Below are 21,827 nucleotides of genomic sequence, written 5' to 3' on the forward strand. Positions count from 1 at the left end.
ATGCTGTGTTTTGCTTCCTAATACCAGAGCAGCTGTCTTATGGTGAAGAATCAGAAATGTCACCACATCATTACCTGCTCAGGAAAGTAATTCTAGTCCTTTTTGATAGACCTGGAGAACCTGGTTCTTAGGAGCTTCTACAAACATTTTGTGCTTTTGGTGGGCTGCTTCTTCATCTTCTTCTTTTTTGTTTTTTTAAAAACATTTCAGCTAAGGACCAAATTTGGCAAATGTATCAAACCAGGAGATCAGTTGTGAACTACCTTGTTTTATATCAATTTTGAAAGATAGTTGTGAATTAAGGAAGTTGTTGGCATATTAATGGTTTGACTTCCTAACCTGACTACATATTATGAAAATGAGATACAGAGTAAAACCTTACCTGTTTCAACTAACTGAAAATCAGTTTTAATATTTCCAAATATACACAGAAGAGAAGGAGAATGTGCAAAGATTATTTGGGAAATTAACTGACAAGAACTGATAAGACTAGTTTATAATGAATACAGTAATGGGGGCTTCTAAAGTTTACTTAGGGGAACATAACAAAATCCTAGTACTTCCTACATGCCACTCTGGGGCCAGGCAATCTGGAAAGTTCTAAAGCTCCTCATTTATTCTTTTATGACAATTATGCAGATTGTGTGTGAGTTTGGATGGGGTTAGGATCTGGGTGGGGTTAGGATCTGGGTTATCAACTCTTGGGGTCACTTCTCACTTTAAAAGAGGTTGATTTCACTAATCAGCATTTACATCTGTAGACGATTTGAAAAACAGGTTCATTTGATTATAATTGTTAAACTCAGTCTGAAAAAAAAATCTTTGAAAGTTTTTTTGTTTTTGTTTTTTCCGGGAAATAAAGTTCTTATTGTACATTTATGTGTTTAGCAGTTATCGCTTTTTCTTGGCTAGTACGAAGGCGAATTTCAGAATAATCACATGATACTGTCTGTGTTTATTGCCTTTACCTCTTTTAGTTTCTCCTCTTTGTCTTTTCACTCTTCACAACCAAAATGTAACTGTTCTTAAAACTGGTGAAATTTGCATGTGCTGTGTAGACTGGAGTGACATCAGTGTCCTGGTTTTGGGGATTGTGCTAGAGTTCTGGAAGATGCCCCCATTGGGGAGACACTAGGTGAAGGATACGGGAGACTGCCTCATGCCTTTTTTTTTTTTTTTTTTTTTTTTTGGTCTTTTTTCAGTATAAGTCTTATGGATGTATACTTATTTCAAAATAAAAAAGAAATTAATATAACTATTCTCTACAACCCTTACCTGAGGTCTCTTGTGCCTGATGGGTCTTCCACAAAGATGCCTTGCTTAGTTCATTAAGTGACTGAGTATTAAGTCCTGTGAGGTTTTGTGGGTATAATTGCTTTGTCCATGCAGATGCTCCATCAATGCTTCTTGAGTGTAATGGTCTCTAAATCACCTTGTTCATGGGGAAGAGGGTGTTTTAATTATGAGGTCAGTCTACTCACTCTGGTCATGCCCTACCTACTTGCCCAAGCAACCAAGCCAACCCCTGGGCTCTCTAAAAGAACAGAACTGGTAATGGTGAGAACAAACTGACATTCTGTGAGCATCTAGTATGTGCCAGGCTCAGTCATGTCTTGCAGTCGCTAAGTGTCTTAAGCCTCGGAACACCCCGTGACGCACAGAAAAGAAGCGGTTTGAAACATGGCAAGTTGAAACAATAATTAATGTCCCTACTTTCAAAATAGTTCACGCTACGAGGGATCTTCATGAAAGGCAATGGATCTTCTTAGCTAAACAAATAAACAAAAAATTTCCTTTTGAATTATAATGTAAACAAAAGAAAACTTTGAAATCGTCTAAGCGTTCTTCTCTTCTGAGAATAAATACTGGCAATTATCCATGACCCCTGCTATTTTTGCTAAGTCCTGCTAGGTTGAGCATTGAAAGAGCCAAATTTTAGATCACAAGTTTTGGTGAGTAGCTCAGAGTGAGAATAATACTTATAATTGGCAGTAAGCAGGTTTGCATTGTTGCAGATGGGTTGTGTGCTGAGGTACGTAGGGAGGATCAGAACGAACTACCAGTATTGAAGTGAATCATGGCATAACATGCCAGATAGAAGCTTCCTGATGTCTCAGCTGTATCGGGAGGATGATGCATTCCATGCCTGCACTCAGGGCTGCTCCAGCAGGCTGCCCAATCTACCTCGGCCGCTCACTAGGACAGAGCAGCTGGACTCCCATTTATTGTGAAGATGCGAAATAAGGAAAGCAGAAGCCTCTAAGGAGGTCATTGAGTCTTAAAACGTGTTCCCAGCACCTATATAATCTATATAATCTGGGGACTTGTTAGAAATTTCCGAGCCCCTCCCTAGACCCCCTGAATCAGAGACTCTGGGGGTTGGACCCAGCAGCCTGTGTTTAGCAAGCTCTCCCGTGATTCTGATGCCCCCTCAAGTTTGAGAACCACTGGGCTAGCTTACCTGGGGCAATCCTCTTTCCAGGCTTCAGCTTCTTCCTATAAAATGGAAGGCCTGTCGTAAACTGTTTCTAAGGCGCCCTCTCTGAACTCCAGGCCCACATCCCAAGCTCTCTAATTCTATAAATCTGTGATGTAAATGTACACATCTGGTGGTATTGTGCTCTGAAATCTAACTGCCTGGGTTCACACCCTGGTGCCTCCATTAGTACTGTCGTCTACCAAAGCAACCTACTGAGTTTTCCTGTTCACTGAGTTCTTCATCCATAAAGTGCAGCTAATAGCACCTGTGTCCTAAGGGGGTTGTGAGGAAATGATCTGAAGCGCGTAGAACAGTGCCTGGCACATAGGAAGGACTCACACATTAGGTACTAGCAGACCTCTCTCTCCCCCTAAAAAGTTCTGGAACTCTGACCATAGGAATTATAGCATGTACAGCTTTATTGCCCATGACTCGCTGCTTGCTAGGTACCATGCACCGTGATGGATGTTTTATAAGTGGTATGTCCCTTAAATCAAATGGTAACTCGTGAAATAAGATGGTCCCTGATTTTTAAAGGACTGAGTTTGATTGAAGTTCAGGTCACAATCTGGTAGTAAGTTATAGGTCTGAGATTTGAAACCAGGTCTCTCTCACTCCATAATTTATTCTTGGGTATCAACTAGTTTAGCTGTTAAGTTTTTAAGATATGAAACAACTAAATTTTCCACCAATGAGGCTGGACGTCTTTTGCTACTTCACAAACACATTTGGACAACAGAGAGGTTGTCGAAAGCGCCAGTGTGTGGAGCCCTTTCTGAAGTGCTCTGGGACCTTCTCATCAACAATGTTTCTCTCATATGCACCTACCAAAAAAGACAAAACAAAAAAAACCAAATGACCTCACTTAGACCTGTGTCTTGACCTTCGTCACTCTCCCTCTGTTGGTGGAGACCCTCAGATGAGAAAATGGCCACGGTTCTTGGGGAGGTACCAAGCTGCCAGGGAGGGAACGCCACACCCAGGTCTTTAGTCTCACAACGGAAAAAAAAAAAATCATACTATTCTTTACCACCTCTCTCCTTACTCACCTCCTTCCCATGATTTTATTCAAATTAAAAAGCAGGCTGGGAACACAGATTGTCCACCGAGGGTTCTTAGATTTTAACTCGATTGATACTGGAAATATGACAAGCTCTATTATACTTGAAGAGTACTTCTTGTAATATAAAAACTAAATAAATAAACCTAGAAAATGTTCTGCTGCTTTGTTAAATTCTACCTTAATGTGCAGGTATAGGAACATTCTTGTGGCACAGCTGTGGCCTCTATCCTGGCAATACATCAGAACCACTTTAAGGAAAAAATACCAGTGCCCTGTCTCACCCTCCAGAGAATATGCTGGTTTTTTAAAAATAGTGTTTGATTATTGTTTAATTTTTGAAGACTTGCAGGATTTTAAGTGGCATTTTTATATAATTGAACTACTTAGTGCCTTTGAATTTGCTTATATACTATTATTATCCCTGACAGTATAACTCAATTAATTTTGAGTTTCAGTTTGGCTGATTTAGTAGAATCTTCACTCTGATGAGTCACTCTGGTGATTTTCATGAGGAGCTTAAGAAAGAGTGTAACAGTACCAAATATTTATTTTCTGTTGGCCCTTGGATTTTAGAGTTGAAAGTATCGTCAGTGGTTGATGGCCCACCTCCATTTTTTAGGAAGTTGAAAATCAGTCTTAGTTGATTCTCTGAAGTGAGGAAGGAGAAGGCTAGGATCCCAAGTGCACACCCACTAGTAGTCAGCCCCCCGCCTCCACACTGGCCCCTGAGGGTGCAAAACATCCACAGCACAAACGTACTCTTAATTCTTCCTCTGGCTTTGGACCCAAATCTTCACCTGGTCTCCTTATAGTGGAGCTGAGCAGCTCTCGCATGGGTCCTTTCAGAACAAACCTAAATAAATCTAGACACAGAAGTGGCTTTTCCCACAACGTACCTCACCCTGGCCCTCAACCTGGTTCCTGATTAGGTCTATTTATAACCTTCTATGCCTCTTGGTGGGGCTTGAGTTTAAGTACTTGAGGTCTCTGTTTTATCGGTGATGTCATAAAGCTTTTCCTCTTTGTGGTGATGGAATAAAGAATACGGAGGGCGGGGTGGGAGGGGTTTGGGCCTGGCAGCTGCTGTGAGCTCCCCCTGGAACAATGTTCTCAAGCTTTCCTATGCACAAAAATCACCAGGGGCTTTAGTTATCTGAGCCCACCCAGGGTTCCCTGGGCTGGAGATTCCAATTCAGTATTCTCAGGCCGGGCCAGCATTCTGGCTGCTTGTTGAAAATACAGCAGATTAGCCAGCCTGCCATAGTTAGATACCACACACTGGGGGCCTTAACAGACGTTCCTTTTCTCACAGTTCTGGTGGCTGGAAGTCCAAGATCAGGGTGGTTTCTGGTAGCTTTCTTCCTGGCTTGCACATGGCTAGCTGCCTGCTCTCTGTGTCCTCACATGGCTTTTGCTCCCTGTGAGTGGAGAGAGAGAGAGAGAGAGAGAGAGAGAGAGAGAGAGAGAGATCTGATGTGTCTTCCCCTTCTTATAAAGACACCAGTCCCATCAGATTAGAGCCCCACCCTTTTGACCTCATTTAACCTTAATTACCTCCTTAAAAACCCTATCTTCAAACATAGTCACATGTAAATCTGTAATGTAAATCATGGGGCTTCACCAAGTGATTGTGGGGGGTTGTGGGGGGCAGGAGGTGGGCCATACCATTCGGTCCAGAATAGTGATTTAAGAGGTGTTGGACCACACTTGGAAGAATACTGGTTTAGAGTGTGTACTAACAATCGGGCAATTTTGTTCATCAAGCATTTGGTTTACACCACCATTAAGATAACGGATGTATTAAAATGTCTACATAGATTGAAATCTCTAAAAGCCCACAAAAGAATGAAATGCAAACTATATTTTGAATGCCATCAGAGCACACATTTTCATAAACTGTAAATGGTTTCACTCGTCTTCAGAGGAACTTTTTTTTCCTTTTGTAAGGTGGGCGCAGCTCACAGTGGCCCATGGGGGGATTGAACCGGCAACCGTGGTGTTACCAGCACCATGCTCTAACCAGCTGAGCTAACCGGCAACCCCTCAGAGGAACTTCTTAAAAATTTAACCATGGAATGAGATTTATTGATGCAGGGCAGAAAAAGAATCCTCTGCTTTCTAACACTTCCTTGTCACGGGGTTTCCAGAGAAGCACCCCAGAAGCAAGCCATGAGTACCAGTTTGTCCTTACTTAGCCCGAATCCGGGTTTCCCAGCCTTGTTCTGCTTTAGTCCTCCCCGGGAATGTCCACACTCTACTGAGCCTGGAAGCCAGGGGCCAGCGAGGAGGTGTGCTGAAAATGTGTGACCTAAACACGTTTCAAAATCGTGAAGAGAAAGGCAAACCAGTTAAGTAGTCTGAAGTTTGTTAGACTTGCTTGATCCATCTCAGTCTGGAGTAGCTTTTTCCCTCGGGGGAGCTTTTCAGCATTTTGCTTTTTCTATGGCATCAGGATTAGGGGAAAGTAGCAGGGTTTGTTTTTCCATCCCCCTCACCCACACCCTCCTCCTGCTCCTGAGGGAAGATATCACATATCAGAGAGGTTCTTCTTCAGGAAGACTGGGGTACATCTGCAAATCCTCACAGAGGCCTCTGAGTATTAAAATTTTTATCTCCAGGGTTCAGAAAGAAATAAACACTTGTGTGGGTGCAAGTCGGGGTTCCCCCCCCCCTTTCTAGGAAAGATGCTGATGATTAATGCCTCTGGGTGTCTTCAAAATGCACAGGTGCTCTCCCAAGTTAGGGGCCTGTTTATTCCTCTTTGTTTCTTGCCCATAAACCCAATCTTACAGCCCTTGTTTGTTTTGATAGGACTAGGATCTCCAGTACGAATTCTTAACTTTTGCCCTATTATTTTTTTAAAAGGTACCAAAAAAATGAATGTTTTATGAGATTAGAATGTGATATGTAAATTTTGACATGTATAGTTGATTTTGGCTTGTTGTTTTAGAAGAGTATCAAAAACGAGTCCTCACTTCAATATTTGTATAAGGGTCTTAGCTGGCCGGGACACCCTCGGGTATGGCCAGACACCTCATTGTGTCATTCTTCCAGCTGTGGTTTTTGTCTTACTGTCCCAAGATTTTTAAATGTCAAAAACTATGACACCAAGTTATTTGGGTGTTTGGTTTGGCGGAATGACCAGTTAAACTGTTTCTTCTGTCTTAATTCCTTCCTGGGGACGCTGAACAAATTCTAATATTTATTGATGTGATGCAGCTTTGTGAGAAAGCTAGTAGTAGGATCAAGACTTTGATTAATGTAAAGAATGGAAAAACAAAAATTAGAGCTAATGGAGTTCAATGGTAAAGACAATTCCAATTTCCTGACCTGCCGTAAACATTTTTGCCTCACTCCCCTGACTATATATCTTCCCATGGTCTTGTGGTACTTTTGGTTGTTTTTGTTAATCTTATGTAGCATAACAAACAAGTGACATTTTTAATTCTTTATGCTTTATTTTCATGTGACTTGCAAATTGAAGAGAAATAGTTGTTCTTACCAGATTATTTCTAGTAATCTGGTCATTCGAGCCCTCCTAACCTAGTATACAGAATATTGCCCAAATGTGTCCCATGTGACCCAGAGTCAAATGCCTTCAGGCTCCAGGTGCAGGTTCCTCAGTGTAAAGCAGTGAAGGTGGGGTGGATGTAATTCTGAGGGGAGTGGTGAGACTGTGGCAAACTGGAAAGTACACAGCCAGGGTCAAGGGAGCAAGCTTAGCTCCACTCATTGCTGCCAAGTGGGAACGTAAGACTAGTGGTGATGATTCCTCCTTTTCTTTCTTTCTTTCCTTTCTTTCTTTTCATCCTTTTCTTTCTTTTCTTTTCTTTTCTTTTCTTTTCTTTTCTTTTCTTTTCTTTTCTCTCTCTCTCTCTCTCTCTCTCTCTCTCTCTCTCTCTCTCTCTCTCTCTCTCTCTCCCCCTCCCCTCCTTCTCCCTCTCCTTCTCCCTCACCCTCTCTCTCCTTCTGCCACCCAGTCTCTTCTTTTTCTGGGGCACTCACAGGCTGCCAGGATGGCTGAGGTGAGGCCAGCCTGAGTGGTTGTAACGTAAGAAATCAGAAACCAGTACTTCCCCTGACCTTCATGTCCTTGTCATGTCCCTCCCAGGGCCACCAACTCCTTCATTACCATCAGATCATTCACTTCCAGCCTCAACCCCAACACCCCACACAAAATCTGTGACAGCCACCTGAAAATATCAGAATCGAGGTTCAGATATTGTCAGGATTCTTTTTCCAGGAGCCACCTTACACATGCCCCTTGAACGTCACTCAATCATTGAGGCACTCAGTCAGTCAGTCAATGAAAGCAAGTCCACTGGGTTGGGGGCCCGCTACAAAGACTCTCCCAGTCTTACTCACCCAATTTCCATGGAGGGCTCAACCAGGACGCCCGTTACAGCAAATTTGTTCTCATCACCATAACTGCATACGCTCTTCAAGTATATGAGCTCCTTGAATCATTTAGAACAAGCCATACTTTTCATTATATGTGTACCATAGGAGCTTATTTTTTTCAGTTGTGCAGTTCTATCAACTTTTATGTTACCACTATTCCAGGAGTATATTAGGCCAGGTACGCAACCTCAAATTATATACATGGTCAAATGTGCTATTTCGTAGTCTTCGTTATTACCTGGTTTTCAGAAGGCAATTTTGCAGAAAGTGGAGATGAGGTCACTGAATAAGTAAAAAGTGTAATCTTGATGCTAGACATTGGCCTACTGTCAGATGATCTTCAAAATTTTTGCAGGGAATCTTTCTGTTGAGAATAGTTAAGTTGTGTATCACAAGTCTGGCTACATAAGGAACTGGATGTCATTTAAAGCAGTTTCCCTATACAAGGGCCACATGCTCCTGGTTTTTGCATCAATTCATGGTCATCTGACTGCACTAGTGGGACCCCATTTAAGATCCTCATGTTACATGAAAGCCTCAAGAGAGACTGCCCTTGGAGTTAAGAAGTGGGTCATTGTGTCGACACATCACCCAAAACCATGGAATCTTAGAGTCATAGATTAGGAAACTGTCCTCAAATGTCATTGACTCCAGAGTTTTCCTTTTACCAATCCAGAATCAATCTGACACCCAGAGAGGTTAGTGACTTGCCTCAAGATGACAAAATCGTCTAGGAGAGTTAAGATTCCACACATCTCCACTCCAGGTTTTGTGAGCTTGGAATCCCACACGGCATTTCCTGCACAGTAAAGGATGGTTTAGATTGAACAAAATTAATTCAGCTTTGGAGAGGTTTTTATTACTGTATCACTAGGATGACAACCAGCAGTCACTGTGAAAACCTAACTCCCTAAAACTCTTAGAGCAGCTTAATCCACTGGGGTTTGCCATTTTGTCATGTCATCATTTGTACAGACTCCTAAGCAGATGTCTTATATTTGGAGCCATACTGGCACTGGGCAGTTGTCCCTGGCTTTGGGTCTCCTAGGAAAAGTGACCAACTAGTCCTGGGAAATAGTCAAGGCTCAAATACACATGGTCAATCTATAAATCCCCTAGAAGTAACACGTCAAACCAAGTAGGGTGACCCCTGCCCCAGTCTGTCCTTCAGTGACCCCTCTTCCTTTCCGGCTCCTTTGATGTTCACTTCAATCTGATTATACCTGGATGGAAATGCTGGGCAGGGAAGTTTATGCTGTGATTTACTGTAACCACATCTTGTAAGGACCCTGTCCAAGTGATTGGGCAGGAACAGTCATGGCTACTGCCCAGCAGCTCTACACAGTGTCTGGAGGGGGAGTAAGAAAAGCTAAGAAGAGAAAGTGTGGTGTGCGCAGAGGAGGGCGTCATCCCAAAGTAGAGAAGGAAACTAGAAGATACTGTAATAAGGGCATTTTTACAGTAAACATAGTTATTATTGTGGTATGCAACAGTATATTCGCAAACAAGATGGTCTGGGGGAAAATCTAGGTTGGGTGATCACAGTGGGCATAATGCCAAGTATTTCAGTTACAGGAAGTAAAATGACCTGGATGGTGCCGTCTCTCTACCTGGCTTCCCGCAGTTAACCTCTCCTTAGCCTGCAGATGTCACCCATCTCCTCTGCAGGGAAGCCTTCCTGACCATCCCAACCCACGTCTGGTCCCCTCCACATGTCTTCCCCGCACCCATGCCTTCCGTACCCCTCACACGTCTCATACAGAATTAGTCACTTATTCGTGTGATTAGTCAGCGTCTGTCTCCCTGGCTTACACACTGTGCTTTTGAGGACAGAGCGATGTGGCTGTATCTAAAAGTATGACACTGGAGGAGGATGTTCTCTCAAAACGGCATCTTTTCAACATTTTCTCAGTAGTAAGTGGGCCTGAGGATTGCTAAGATTCTGAAAACACTTTGGTGGAAGCCGTAGGAAAGCAGGACCTTAAGACACGCGTCGTATCTAGTGCTCCACACGTGGCCTGGCACGTAGTAGCTGCTTAACATTTACTGAGGAAATGAATCTATCAGTAGATATCAAATTCAAAATATGTTTTTGGCATAGAGCAGGTTCTAATTAAATGTTCATTTCATGGAACCTAAATCAAGCAGTCTATAACTCAAAAAAGAGGCTAAAATTGGGCAGTAAAACGCTATGCTCAACATTCTGGCGAAACATATGAAGTCAAACTGTTACCGGCGTTTCAGACCAGAAGTTCTGGACTTAGTATGAAGTTGTTTCACCCAGGGACCTGGCAAGAAACAGACTCGCTTAGCTCAGCTGGTCCAAATGGAGAGTTTAATGAAGGGGCTACTTCATTAAAGGTGGGGTGGCTAAGGGAGCCAGCAAGGGATGTGAAACGCCCAGAGGCTGTAGCAACAGCAGGAAGCTGTAACCACCATTCTCAGGGACAACACACAGGGTCCCTTGAGGTGCAAGGGAACAGCATAGTTGAGGAAGCGCAGTGAGCGCTGGAAGCGTGGAGGCCGGGCTGCCTTGGATGCAGCCACTGCTAAACACTAGGCCTCTAATCAGGAAGAAATGCCCCTTCTTCCTTCTCCTGCCTCATAATAATATTGGTGTCTCCCAGTAGCCAAACCCAAATGGAAGCCAGCCAGCAAGGGGCAGGGCGTGCAGAGCAGGGCAGAGAAAGATGGGGACAGCACATGGAGAATTACTGTCACATCAATTAATTTTGTTTGTCTTCTACTTTAATTCCACAAATAATACATAGTCATTAAAGAAAATGTAGACACTAGGTCACAGTGAGTAGTGAGGGAACTCCCCCATCACCCCACCTCTCAAACCACTAGTATGAATGTTTGGGCGTTTTTCTTTCTTTCTCTTTTTTTCTTTCATATATGCTTGGAAAGGATTTGAAAATTTCTATTCAAAATAAACCAAAATAAATATGGTTACACTTGTTTTTTGGCCTAATTAAGATTAAGCCTATAGCCTGACAGAGGGCTGTTTCCTCTCCTTTGTTCTGTGAACGTAAACAAGTTACTTCATGTACCTCTGTGGGAACTAGGAATTAGCCAAGTGTTTGGATGCACAAAAAAACTTTCAGCAAGTTTGCCTCTCAGCTTGGATACCAAGTAATTAAGTATAAGATGAAAGATGACTCCAACAGAACTCACTCGCTCAGACTGGAGAAGGAAATACAAGTGAAGGCAACCTCACTTGGTTGGATTTTACTGTCAACATAAAGTTTCTGCCCCCTTTTCATGGGACGTGAAGGGCGGTTTGAAAATAGGGTGGAAGACAGTTTAGGAAAATAGAGCACAGGCTTATGTACACAGTTCTTACTACATCGGCAACGTCCCACACAGCTTTGTAACACCTGTCACACTTGTCGTTATTTATCTGATGCGTGTCCAGTCCTGCTCAACAGGAGTTTCCAGACGGCAAAGCCCACGTCTGTTTGCTGTGCCCTACATGCAACCTGGCTTTGAGTCGGTCCCCAGGTAGCAAGGGTAAGCAGTGGATGCTCTTAGTTCAAGTAGAGGGAAGGTGCAGAGGGAGAAGGGTCAGCGTGCTGTCGCTGTGTGTGCCATCGCTCTGAAAGACAAAGATCACTACACATGGGACGACACATGGCTGTTTAAGACCCTCGTCATACTATACCTCAGGTTAGTGGGCCCATCACCTCCTTTAAATAAAAAAAAAAAGGTCCTGGAAAGTATTAAGTCATCTCAGCTCCTTTAGAGAAGAACAAGTTCTGCTTTCCTGGAGTGGGATTCATACTTGGCCTTTTACAAATATCATCCTCATGAGCTGGTTCAGGAAGCCAAATTAATAGAAGCTCACACCACCCCACTTCGGTTCTAGGAGTTAGATAGCCTCCCTGGGATAAATCCATTTGCTGTCAGGTCAAACAATGGCCACCACTGGGACTTTGAAAATGGCCATGGGATTGGGGGAAGAAGGCTCATGGTGGTGATCCCAGACATGGAAATTGCTGTGGGGAAGATTCAGAACCAGCTCAGAGACTGACTCAGAACTGCTCTGAGCCTCTTGTCTGAGTGTCCCCTGCAAGTTTTCCTCACCACTGACTGATGCTTTCGGTAATTGTCTCTGTGAACCCACCATCACAGGGTCTGCAGGACGGGGTTGCAGCTGGCGGTGTTGGCCTGGGCCCTCCCTACCACTTGATCGCCTTGGAGCTGTGGGGGAAAGGCTGGCCAGGGGGCTGGTCTCTGTCCTGTGCCAGGATGTGCACGTTCACGGGAAGGTTATGAACCTCCGTCGTTGTTACTCTGAAACTGGAATTGATTCTTGTGTTAACTGTTATTTTGGAAAATACTGCTTCAAGATTTCAACAGAGTATCCAAGCCCCCTGCTGCAAGTTCAAGTACATTTTTTAAAGCGTGTTTTCAAAAGTATAGATTGTGTTAAGTGCCTTCAGTTATGAATGGATTCAATGTGGGTTATCTCCTAGAGAAAAATGTGTCTGGAAACAGACTGCATTCTTAGAGGAATAACTAGTTCTTTGTGCTCAGCCCTGCGAGTCCTCCCAGGTGTCCTTAAAGATGGGACTGATCTCTTACCGAAAGCAAGAGACTGTTTGTAACATACTGCTTGCTTGATATCTAAAAATGTTTCGGTTCAGAAATAACTGAGACTTGATTTCATTGTCTCTGAACGATAAAGACCCAAATACCCTAATAAAAGAATGGAGCAAAAAATAGAGCTAGTGATTGTCCTAGAAGCAGAGAAATGAGCCGATGGAGGAACTCCTGAAACCACAACGTTTCAGAGTCCAAGATGTGTGCCCTTCCAGGCCATCTCGGCTGGGTGTCTGGGTGTCGTAGCAGACTGATATATGAGGAAGTGAAACCGGACTTGATTGCAAGGTAAGGGTGGGCCGTGAAAAAGTGTTGTCAATAATGGGCTTCATGTGTTTGTTTTCTAACATTCTTATGACCGTGACTCATTACTGACATTTTAGTGCAACAGGGAATGAGGAATTATATTTTCAGCTGCAGAACTTAAGTAACTATTTATTATTTATGGTTTGGTTTCCATTGTTAGATTCAATACTCCAGGATGAACAAAAAAATAATACTTTCATTTTATTTCTCCTATACTTGAGTGCTATTGTCTGCCTTAGACCTATGTCTTTTGCTGCGAGTCAACACTTTCTAAATTTGTGAAGAGAAACTCACCATTAAAATTATTTCACTTTTAAAACAGTCATTTTGCAGGGGGGGAACCAGATTAGCTGTTTAGTTTGTTTAAGGAAACATACAGTTTCCTTTGTATAACAATACTAAGGCAGAATTTGTAGTTGGTGACATTTTCTGGGTTTAGAGTAGAGTGTCTAGAAGAGTGTTTTTGATTTTTAATAAGCCACCGCAGTTCAGAAAGGTGTTGGTACGTCTCCCTTTTCAGGACAAAGGTCAGTGTGTTCCTCCTAAAAGATGTCACTCAGGGGGGATGTGTGGCACCTCTTGTCATGCAGTTGACTTTAATATTTATCACATTTATTCTGTGGTATGCACTTAAGAAATGTAATCTCAAGCCTTTTTCTTTCAAAGAAAAAAGTTCAAGTAGACTGAAAAAATTAAGAATATTTGTCAATGGCCTGTGCTTTAGAAAAACAGTTGGTTTTACTCTGTGTCTTGGGAAATGTGTCACAATGGCAGCGTCTAAATCAAAAGATAAACAAGTTCACCCCCTCCTCCGGCATTTAAATTATGTTCCATCTATGAACTATGGATTGTGTTTTGAACTACCCCTTATAACTTCTAGTGCCTTTGTATCTGAAAATGTAAGATTATTTTCTAAATCAGCCTTATTCAATAGGGATTGTATGAAGTGAAATCTTTTCCGGAATCCCAAACATGTATGCATGCCTTTGCCCTTTTTTCTTTCTGCTGGTCGTTCTTTCATCCTTCATTGTGCAGCTTCTTGGAGCTGTTGCCTGGTTGCAATGTCAGCAGAGTATCTCAATTAGCTCAGACCTTGTCAAGCCCCCCAGAGCTGCATGCTAGAGCGGCCTCCCCTGCCCTTCCAGAAGACCCCATTCTGGTCTCCTTCCTAAAAGACCTAATCACCTCAGAGGGATACTAATTCACACTGCTGGGGATTATAAATCCATAACCATTCCAAGGGGATATTAGAGTTTCAGCTAACACCTTCTACCTGACACCAGAAGGGCTGGTTTCTCATAGTGGAATTCCAGGCAGTATGGCTGATTTCTGGGAAGGGATGTTTTTAAATGGCGGGGCTCGCTGGTCCTCCTCCAATTAGGCCACAGGCTGGCCTACACTTAGCTCGCTGGCTGGATTGTGTCCTGCTGGCTGTCGGCATGTCTTGCGTGTGCTGGGTCGCCACTCCTGCTTTCTGACTGTGTGTGTAACCAGTGATGCGAGGAAAGCCACTTTCCCATAGGAGTATCTTTTTCACCTAATAAGGCATAAATGTGCATGTTACCTGGGGCCAATCTCACTATCATTTAAAAAGAGATTTTGCTAAGCAAAAACAATCTTTACTGGCAAATAAATTATGCAGCAAGAAGCAGCAAGGATGCTGCATTTGTGCCTTTTGCATGTCTTGGGATTTATTTGGTTGTATGCACGAAAGGCTGGTGGCAAGACAGCAGGGTCCCTGCAAGAGCTGCAAATACTGCAGTGTAACCTGTGTGTGGGATATGAGATGGAAAGGACTGGAAAGCAAGACCACGGCAGAGCTACCGTGGGACAAACAGAGGCCTTGAGAAAATACTGAGGCATAGAACACTCATCTGCTCTCATGTGAGAGAGCCTTGAATGTTGCTCAAGAAATGGAACTTTCGCTTCCCTTTTCTTTTTCTCTCTGCTGTTATGTGTCCATGTTGCCCTTCCCAGGGCCCTATGCTCTATTCATTTGTTAATTCATTCAGCAAATACTTAGTTCTGGGATAAATATAAAGGCAAAAAGTGTGTGTGTGTGTGTGTGTGTGTGTGTGTGTGTTGTTTTCCCTGCTCTAAAAACGCTTATGATTTAAAAAACTACATTCAAAATGCTATGAACCCTTTGTGTTTGTGGATGGAGATACAGTGGTTTCAGTTACTTGCAAGTAATAGGAAAGGTCTTTACTGATACAAGTTGATGATTTTGCGAAAGCAGGGATCGCAGGTGGACTAACAAATGACTGGCCCATGGAACCACATATGGCCTGTTCTGTCCTTCGAAGCCAAGTCACTTGTCCAATGTAGAAGTTTACAGGCTGCCCAGCATCCACACTCCAAGCAGCTTTTAAAAAACATGTTTCTTGGCAAAAATAAAAATAAAAATTCAAGAATTGTACAACAATACTTTACTGGAAGATACAAGTAATGAACTTGTCTGAGGATATGCACAGAAAACAACTGAGTCAAGCAGCCAGGAGCCTGTCTATAAACTACCCCATCTCAGAATTTAGGTCTTTGTATCTTCCACCTGAATATCAGCTGTACAGGATAGGAAGATTCCTAGCTCCCAAACTGACAATCCAGGGTAGACACAGACAACTTGGAAAGAATTCACTGTGAGAACACACAATACTTACTGTAAGTCTAATAAATAGCTGTTAAACCACTGGGGAGATCAGTGGGCTGGCATGATCACGGTAGATTCAGGTGGAGCTTGTAAGACCTGAGTTGACTATTATTTAAGCAGAAACAGAGGTTCTGGGGGACGTCATTTGTGGGGGGGAGATCTCTACCGAGCTCAGAATGGAGGATTAAGAGTCCCCACAACCCGAGGAGGATGCTTCTTCTCAAAATGCCTTCTCAGCACCCATAATTTAGTGATGTCTGTCAAACTGGTGAATTTTGTGAGGGAAAAATCATTGCAACAAGTTGTCTTCTGAAATGATTGATAAATTTCCATCCAGAAGGCTTACTTAAGTAGCCCTGTATATGTTCAGCCTTATTTGAAGGAAATAGGCATTAAAACAAATTATCCTATTATGTTGTTAGTTTAAATTCACTTAATGGGTGTGATAGCTGCATTAAAAATGGTCAACTAATGTTATTTTCAATAACCACAAATGAATGCTTTAAATGGAACTTCTACTTAAAGGATTTTGATCCTTTGAAATAGTTGGGTTTTAGGTGTCTATACATGGGCATAATCCTTATTTTGAGTTTCAGCTCCATCGTGAGCCTGTAATGGTATCAGTTTTCAATAACTTGTTAGTGCTTCTGAAGATCTTCGTCTGAAAAACTCAGTATCTTTTTCAAATATGAACCTTTTGAATCATTATATAAAAATAGGTGTAGCATTTTAAGAACAGGTAGCCTTAGGGAAATCAAAACCCAAAATAATTTGAAGGTCTCTCTGACTAAAGTGGGGGAGTTAGATCATTCTGTCTGTACCACTCAGTACTTATGAATACACACAAGCGTAAAGTAACTGTTTTTCTAAGACACGCCTGTAAAGTTTACATTTTCGGTATTTGTCTACAGATAGATTTTTAAACTGTTTCTTTAAAAAGTCAGGCTTCAATGTATTCTTGCTTAACTTTGCTTCCTTAAAACTGTGTTAAATGTCTTGTTAATGGAAACTAAGTATCCAAACTTCCTTCCATGTGTTACTACCCGGCCCCCACCTGCAAACTTCACTGTAAAACTTGTGTGAAAGATGTGTCCATTAATTTTGAAACAAACTTATAATTCAGGAAGTGAACTTGGAAATACCAGAGCTGCAAAGATCTTGCTTCTTTTGTGGACTTGAATGAGAATGGTGGCGGGAGCCAGGAAGGTGAAGCCCGAGCAGCTTGAGGAGAGTGTGGGTTGTATTTGATGTTCACCAAAGAATGGCAGGAGGGGGTGTTGCTCAGCGAAGTGTGCATTTTCAAGTTACCCACAGTAGGGTCTATTGTCCTGTTTCTCCATTGAATGATGTCATGTTTCATTTAAGGCTCTTAGTGATGCTGAAGTCTGTGGTCTGCTCACTAGGGGGAAATAGGCAGTGAGAAAGTTGCAAATCAGGTTTTTGTAAAGCCTTTGTGTGTTGGGTTTGGAGAGATAAAAGCTGACTCATGCAATATTTCGAGGGAAAGGAGCTGCACAGACTAGTAAACGCTTCTTGTTTTACCTGCCTGAGCCCCCGGTGAGGTCACTGCATCAGCTGAAGGCAGACGACGTGGCGTAGCTCTGAAGAGCACAGGTAGGTAGGTGCTGACGTGAATGTGCCCCAAAGAAGCGATGCCCCCACAAACTTGCTCCTTCCCGCTTGGAGCAGACGGAGCGGATCCACTGCGGTGAGAAGCTGTCGCGGGGGTAGGGGGTGGGGATGGGGGTGGGGGTGTCTTCTGCACGACACTGGCAGGGACGGCAGCTTGTTTGGGATATTACAGCTGTTCTGTTACAAACGCGATGTATTAGAAAGGCGGTATCCAACAATGGAATTAGTCTAGAAGGTGATTTTTTTTTTTTCTCCATCTGAACTGCAGTCTGTCTTAGATGGTTTTTGCTTTGTTCTGGTTTGGTTTTGATCTTTCCTTAAAGTTAGGTTAAAATATCTAGACAGCTGATGTTTGTGACTCGGGAGAAAAGGAAAATCTTAAGTTGCCACGCATTGCATGCTCAGGATTTTCATGTGTTTTCTTTATGAGGTCCATGCAGGCTACCCTGTCTCCCCATGGGGGGTGGAGGGGGAGACAAAATAAATGTTTGCAAATTTTATGCTTAGCAACTGTAGTGATGAAATTTAGTCTGAGTATTAGAGGCAACCAAAGTTGACTAAGCAAATGAAGTCTCCATTTTGAGTGTTTATTGGTAGGAAATACTTTTGTTAGGAGGAATAACTGGGGAGGAGGCATGGATTATATTCATTGCTGTTGCACATTGGAATCTGATCTGATTTAAATTTTGTTTTACTATTTTAATTTAGTGACACTGATATATTTCAAAGAAGATGTCTATGTTTGGCACTCCCTTTCATTAATCATATTGAACATAAAAATGAATGAATTTAAAACAATTATATGTTACAAACTGAGGTTGTGATTTGATTTTCTTTAAATAACTTTTTAATAAAAGTAATATACTTGTTGAAGAGAAATGATATTTACAGATACATATCAAAGGGGGAAAATCATCTATTCTCTTATTTGGTGAAACCAAAGTTAATGTTTTATTGTCTATCCTTTCCATCTTTTTCTAATGTGGATGTTAAATAAGTGGTATTTTAAATTGAAAATTGGGATCACGCTGTACATATGTTTTGTAAACCACCCATTTTACTCAACTGTATATTATGACCATTTTCTACACCCTTAAAAGATTTGAAAGGACATGGCATTTAATAGTTTTTTTATACCTTGCAGATAGATTTATTTACTCAGATCTCTATTGTTAGATACTTTGAATTCACTTCCTCCTCCTTTTTCCCTAAGAAAATGTTTAGTGTTCTTTATGGATGGATTTATTTACTCAGAGTGCTATTGTTAGTTACTTGGATTTCTTCTCTTCTTCCTCCTTTTTTTTTAAAAAAAAAAGAAAAGAAAAGAAAAGAAGATGTTATTTAGCCTGATGCCTCCCTCCAACTGTGCAGAGATGTTTTTGGAACTGAGTGTGTTCTATACAGATGGAACCTGCCTATATAACTATCAATGTTTAGTTATTGTCCTGAGATTGGTGTTTCCACTAACAGGAAGGTGCTGCTCAAAGTGAAGCTGGGGCCTAGATTATTATTTCATCTAAATTAAAACCAGAGTTTTTGAGCCTTTGGTAGGTAAGTCAGTGATATATATATCATCATCCAAGACCTGGCATTAGTAGGAGGTAGAAGAAAATTGTTATTTTGTGGTTACTGCTTATGTTGTGATTCCAGCTAGGAACAGGCAGTGCAGTTGTAGCATTATTATATGGTTATTTCAGGGTTGGAGTCATATCCTGAAGGTCGGATGGCATTTGGGGAGTCATGTAGTCCAGCTGTCTAATGTACACATGAGGAGACCAGAAACCCAAAGATATAAAGCTTGCTGGTTCAGAGCCAGGGGACAAGTGCAAATCCTCTGACCGAAGGAGAGAGTGTTATGTCATCCCTTAATTTCTGGCTGGTCCTCTGAGCAATTTCTATATAGATGGTTGGGTACATATTCATTCCTTTACACACACGTACACACTGTGTAAGCCCTTTTGGCATATTGGTACTGTGTGCTTTACACAAGTAGCTTATATTTAGTCCTTCATTTTCTGATATCTAAGCTCCCTTTCTGCCCTACCATTGTATGAATCTATATACAAGTTCAAAGAAAAGTGGACTCGAAATCAGAAACTATAGTCTCTGATTCATAGTTCAACTTTGACCATGGTGTTGCCTAACCTCTCTATTTATATGTTTCCATCTATAAAATTTTTAAACAGTAATGACACGTGAATGAACTATGAGACTGTGTTTTGTTCACTTGTTCTTAAGGAGCATTTTGGTACAGAGTTAAAGCAGAAGCATATTATGGTAAGGCTAATCTCTTACACTAGAGACTGTTTGGGTTATCTCTTGCTGCATCACAAATCAGTCCAAAACCTAGTGGCTTGAAATAATAACAGTCATTTGTAATCTCTCAAGGTTCCTTTGAGTTAGGAGTTCAGGAGAGGCTGTGCCAGGTGGTTCTGACTTGGGGAACCCATGAAGTTGCCGTCAGACATGACACTGCTGGGGTCATCAAAGGCTGCTCACTTACAAGTCTGGTGCCTTGGCTGGAAACATTCAGACAGCAGGACCCAGAACAGCTGGGTTTCCTTGGGCATCTCTCTACATAATCAGTATGGTCTCCCCACCTAGTTTCTCTAGCACATCAGCTTCAGAATAACCAGACTTTAATGTCATGGCTCAAAGCATGTCCAGACCCAGTTAGTGTGAGGTTCCTTCTGTCTTCATGGCCTGCCATACTCAGGCATTGTCACATCGAGGGTTCAGGCACGGTCCCTGCCACATCGGGATTCTAGTGGGAAAGGCAAAGAATGGAGGAACAATGTCTAATACTTGAGAAACAGGCCCCCAGGGGGGCACATTTCCACTAGTGAGAACTTGACCACGTGGCCATATCTAGTGGCCAGGAGGCTGGGAAGTACGCTCAGCCAAGTCCTTACTCACGAAAGAAGAGGGGAAGTGGATTTTGGTGGACAACTAACAGTCCCCTCTGAAAGGGAAAATACAACTCGCAGTTGCATTAAACCGCCACAGAAAAAGCTGAGAGTAAAGGTAAAGGTAAAAAGTGCCGCATTTGCATAAAGAGCCTGACGGGAATTCCCTAAGGTCCCCTTTTAACCAAAATGCCTGCCTGTGTGCCCCACAACTGTGGAAATTCTGGAGTCCCCACCTAGCTAAGGCCATGTATCTAATACATCAGCTGCATTAACTGTCTATTAATAACTTAATTCCTGTTCAGCTATAGTGGCCCTTGTACTTCTTAGTTTCCATTGACTAGCATAGGAATCAATTAGTAAATTATCTGAATATTTAGTATCAGAATGCACAGCATGAAGGAATCTGTGTTCCTCATTCAACCGCTCACCTCTTGTTTGAAAGCGTCTTTTTGCAAACTGTCTTTCCTAGTCTCAATCTTGTTCAAATACTTGCTTCACTGACTCTTTAATAGTGACAAGATTTTTCTTAGCTAGTCATTTGGGAAAACTTTTTTTTTTTTTTTTTTTCTTTTGGGAAAACTTTTAAATTTACAGATCAGTGGCCAGGATGAGTCCCAAGGTCCCTTCCACACCCTTCATGCAGCTTCCCCTAGTGTAAACACCTTGGACAACCACGATCTATTAGTCAAACTAAGAAAGTAACATGCTACCAAGATTTTTTACTTATTCATTAGCAAACAGCTACAAATAAGTGTGAAAATCTTGTTCCCTGGATTGAATGCTCTGAGCATTAAAGAACATGTGGATGTTCATGCAAGAATCACGGTATTTTAGAAATCCAAGAGGTGGAAATTCCTGTCGCTCCCTGGCAGCTTTTATCTGTTGAGCTGTCCACCATCTCAGAGGTGGGGGGGGAGGAGGAGTCTCCTCAAATTCCTGGTGTTGTCTTTGAAATATGTAAATATGTATATTGCTTATAACTTTGACTCTTAAAAATTTTTAGCTTCTTTTTTTAAAAAATCATGAAGTCTATTTTTCACAACGTAGAGGCTCTACCAAGGACTAGCTGTGTATTAAACGAACTTTCCTGACTGATAGAATAACTTCTTGCTTATACTTCAGTTTCTCTCATGCCTCCCCTTTGAGTAACTCACAGGCAGTGTATTAGGGAACTGGATAATGGTAGTTCCTCATTGGTCTTGAGTGCGACACATTCTCTTGATGTTCACAATTGTCCTGCCAAGGAATTCAGACTAGGTATTTGTAGCCTAGAATAGCAATGAGCAGAATTTGGAAATCCTGATCACTCCTTCAGCCCCTGCTGTGTCTAGAGTTCTGCCTCGCCTTGTAAAAGTGTCCCTGGGAGTTGTGACAGGAAGTGGTCCGCTGGGGACCCGTCAGTCCCCCCACCCCCTTCAACATGTAAACAATGGTCACAGGAAGCTTGGGCTTTGCTTGCCATGGAAAGTTCTGCCTCCACCCTAAGTCAGAGAGACGACTTAGAGCCAAGAAGAGCTGCTTTTGATTCTGGCAGTGACATTCCAAAGGAGAGCAATTAAAATAATGGAAGTTTGAAGCGCAAACAAAGACAAGCAAAGGAATTAAAGCTCTTGCACTGAGTAAAAATTAGAGAGAGGGACTTGTCATGAAGCGAAATGTATTGAAGGTGTCTACACAGTAGCTGTGTAGCCTTTTTTATTATTATTATTATTGAGGTTGGCACAAGAAGGAATATTTTGTTTTGATGGCTTTTCGGCTAATGATACTTCTAGTTGTAAGAAT

The 21,827-nt window shown here is 42.1% G+C and overlaps 1 protein-coding gene across 7 annotated transcripts in view; it reads left to right on the forward strand.

Moving 5' to 3' along the window:
* The window catches only part of PLEKHG1 (pleckstrin homology and RhoGEF domain containing G1), a 212,190-nt gene that overhangs the window by 99,408 nt on the left and 90,955 nt on the right, over positions 1 to 21,827 (forward strand). The window contains exon 1 of one of the 7 annotated variants that reach the window (XM_074333705.1): positions 12,719 to 12,836. The exons of 4 other annotated variants lie outside the window; for them this stretch is intronic. The gene's annotated coding sequence lies outside the window, so the exon portion shown is untranslated. Of the gene's footprint in view, positions 1 to 12,718; positions 12,837 to 16,928; positions 17,119 to 17,187; positions 17,213 to 21,827 lie in introns of those variants that run through there. 2 more of the 7 variants (XM_019735457.2, XM_019735459.2) reach the window with 2 other exon arrangements.

This window comes from Rhinolophus sinicus, linkage group LG05, assembly GCF_036562045.2.
Source record: "Rhinolophus sinicus isolate RSC01 linkage group LG05, ASM3656204v1, whole genome shotgun sequence".
NCBI lineage: Eukaryota > Metazoa > Chordata > Mammalia > Chiroptera > Rhinolophidae > Rhinolophus > Rhinolophus sinicus.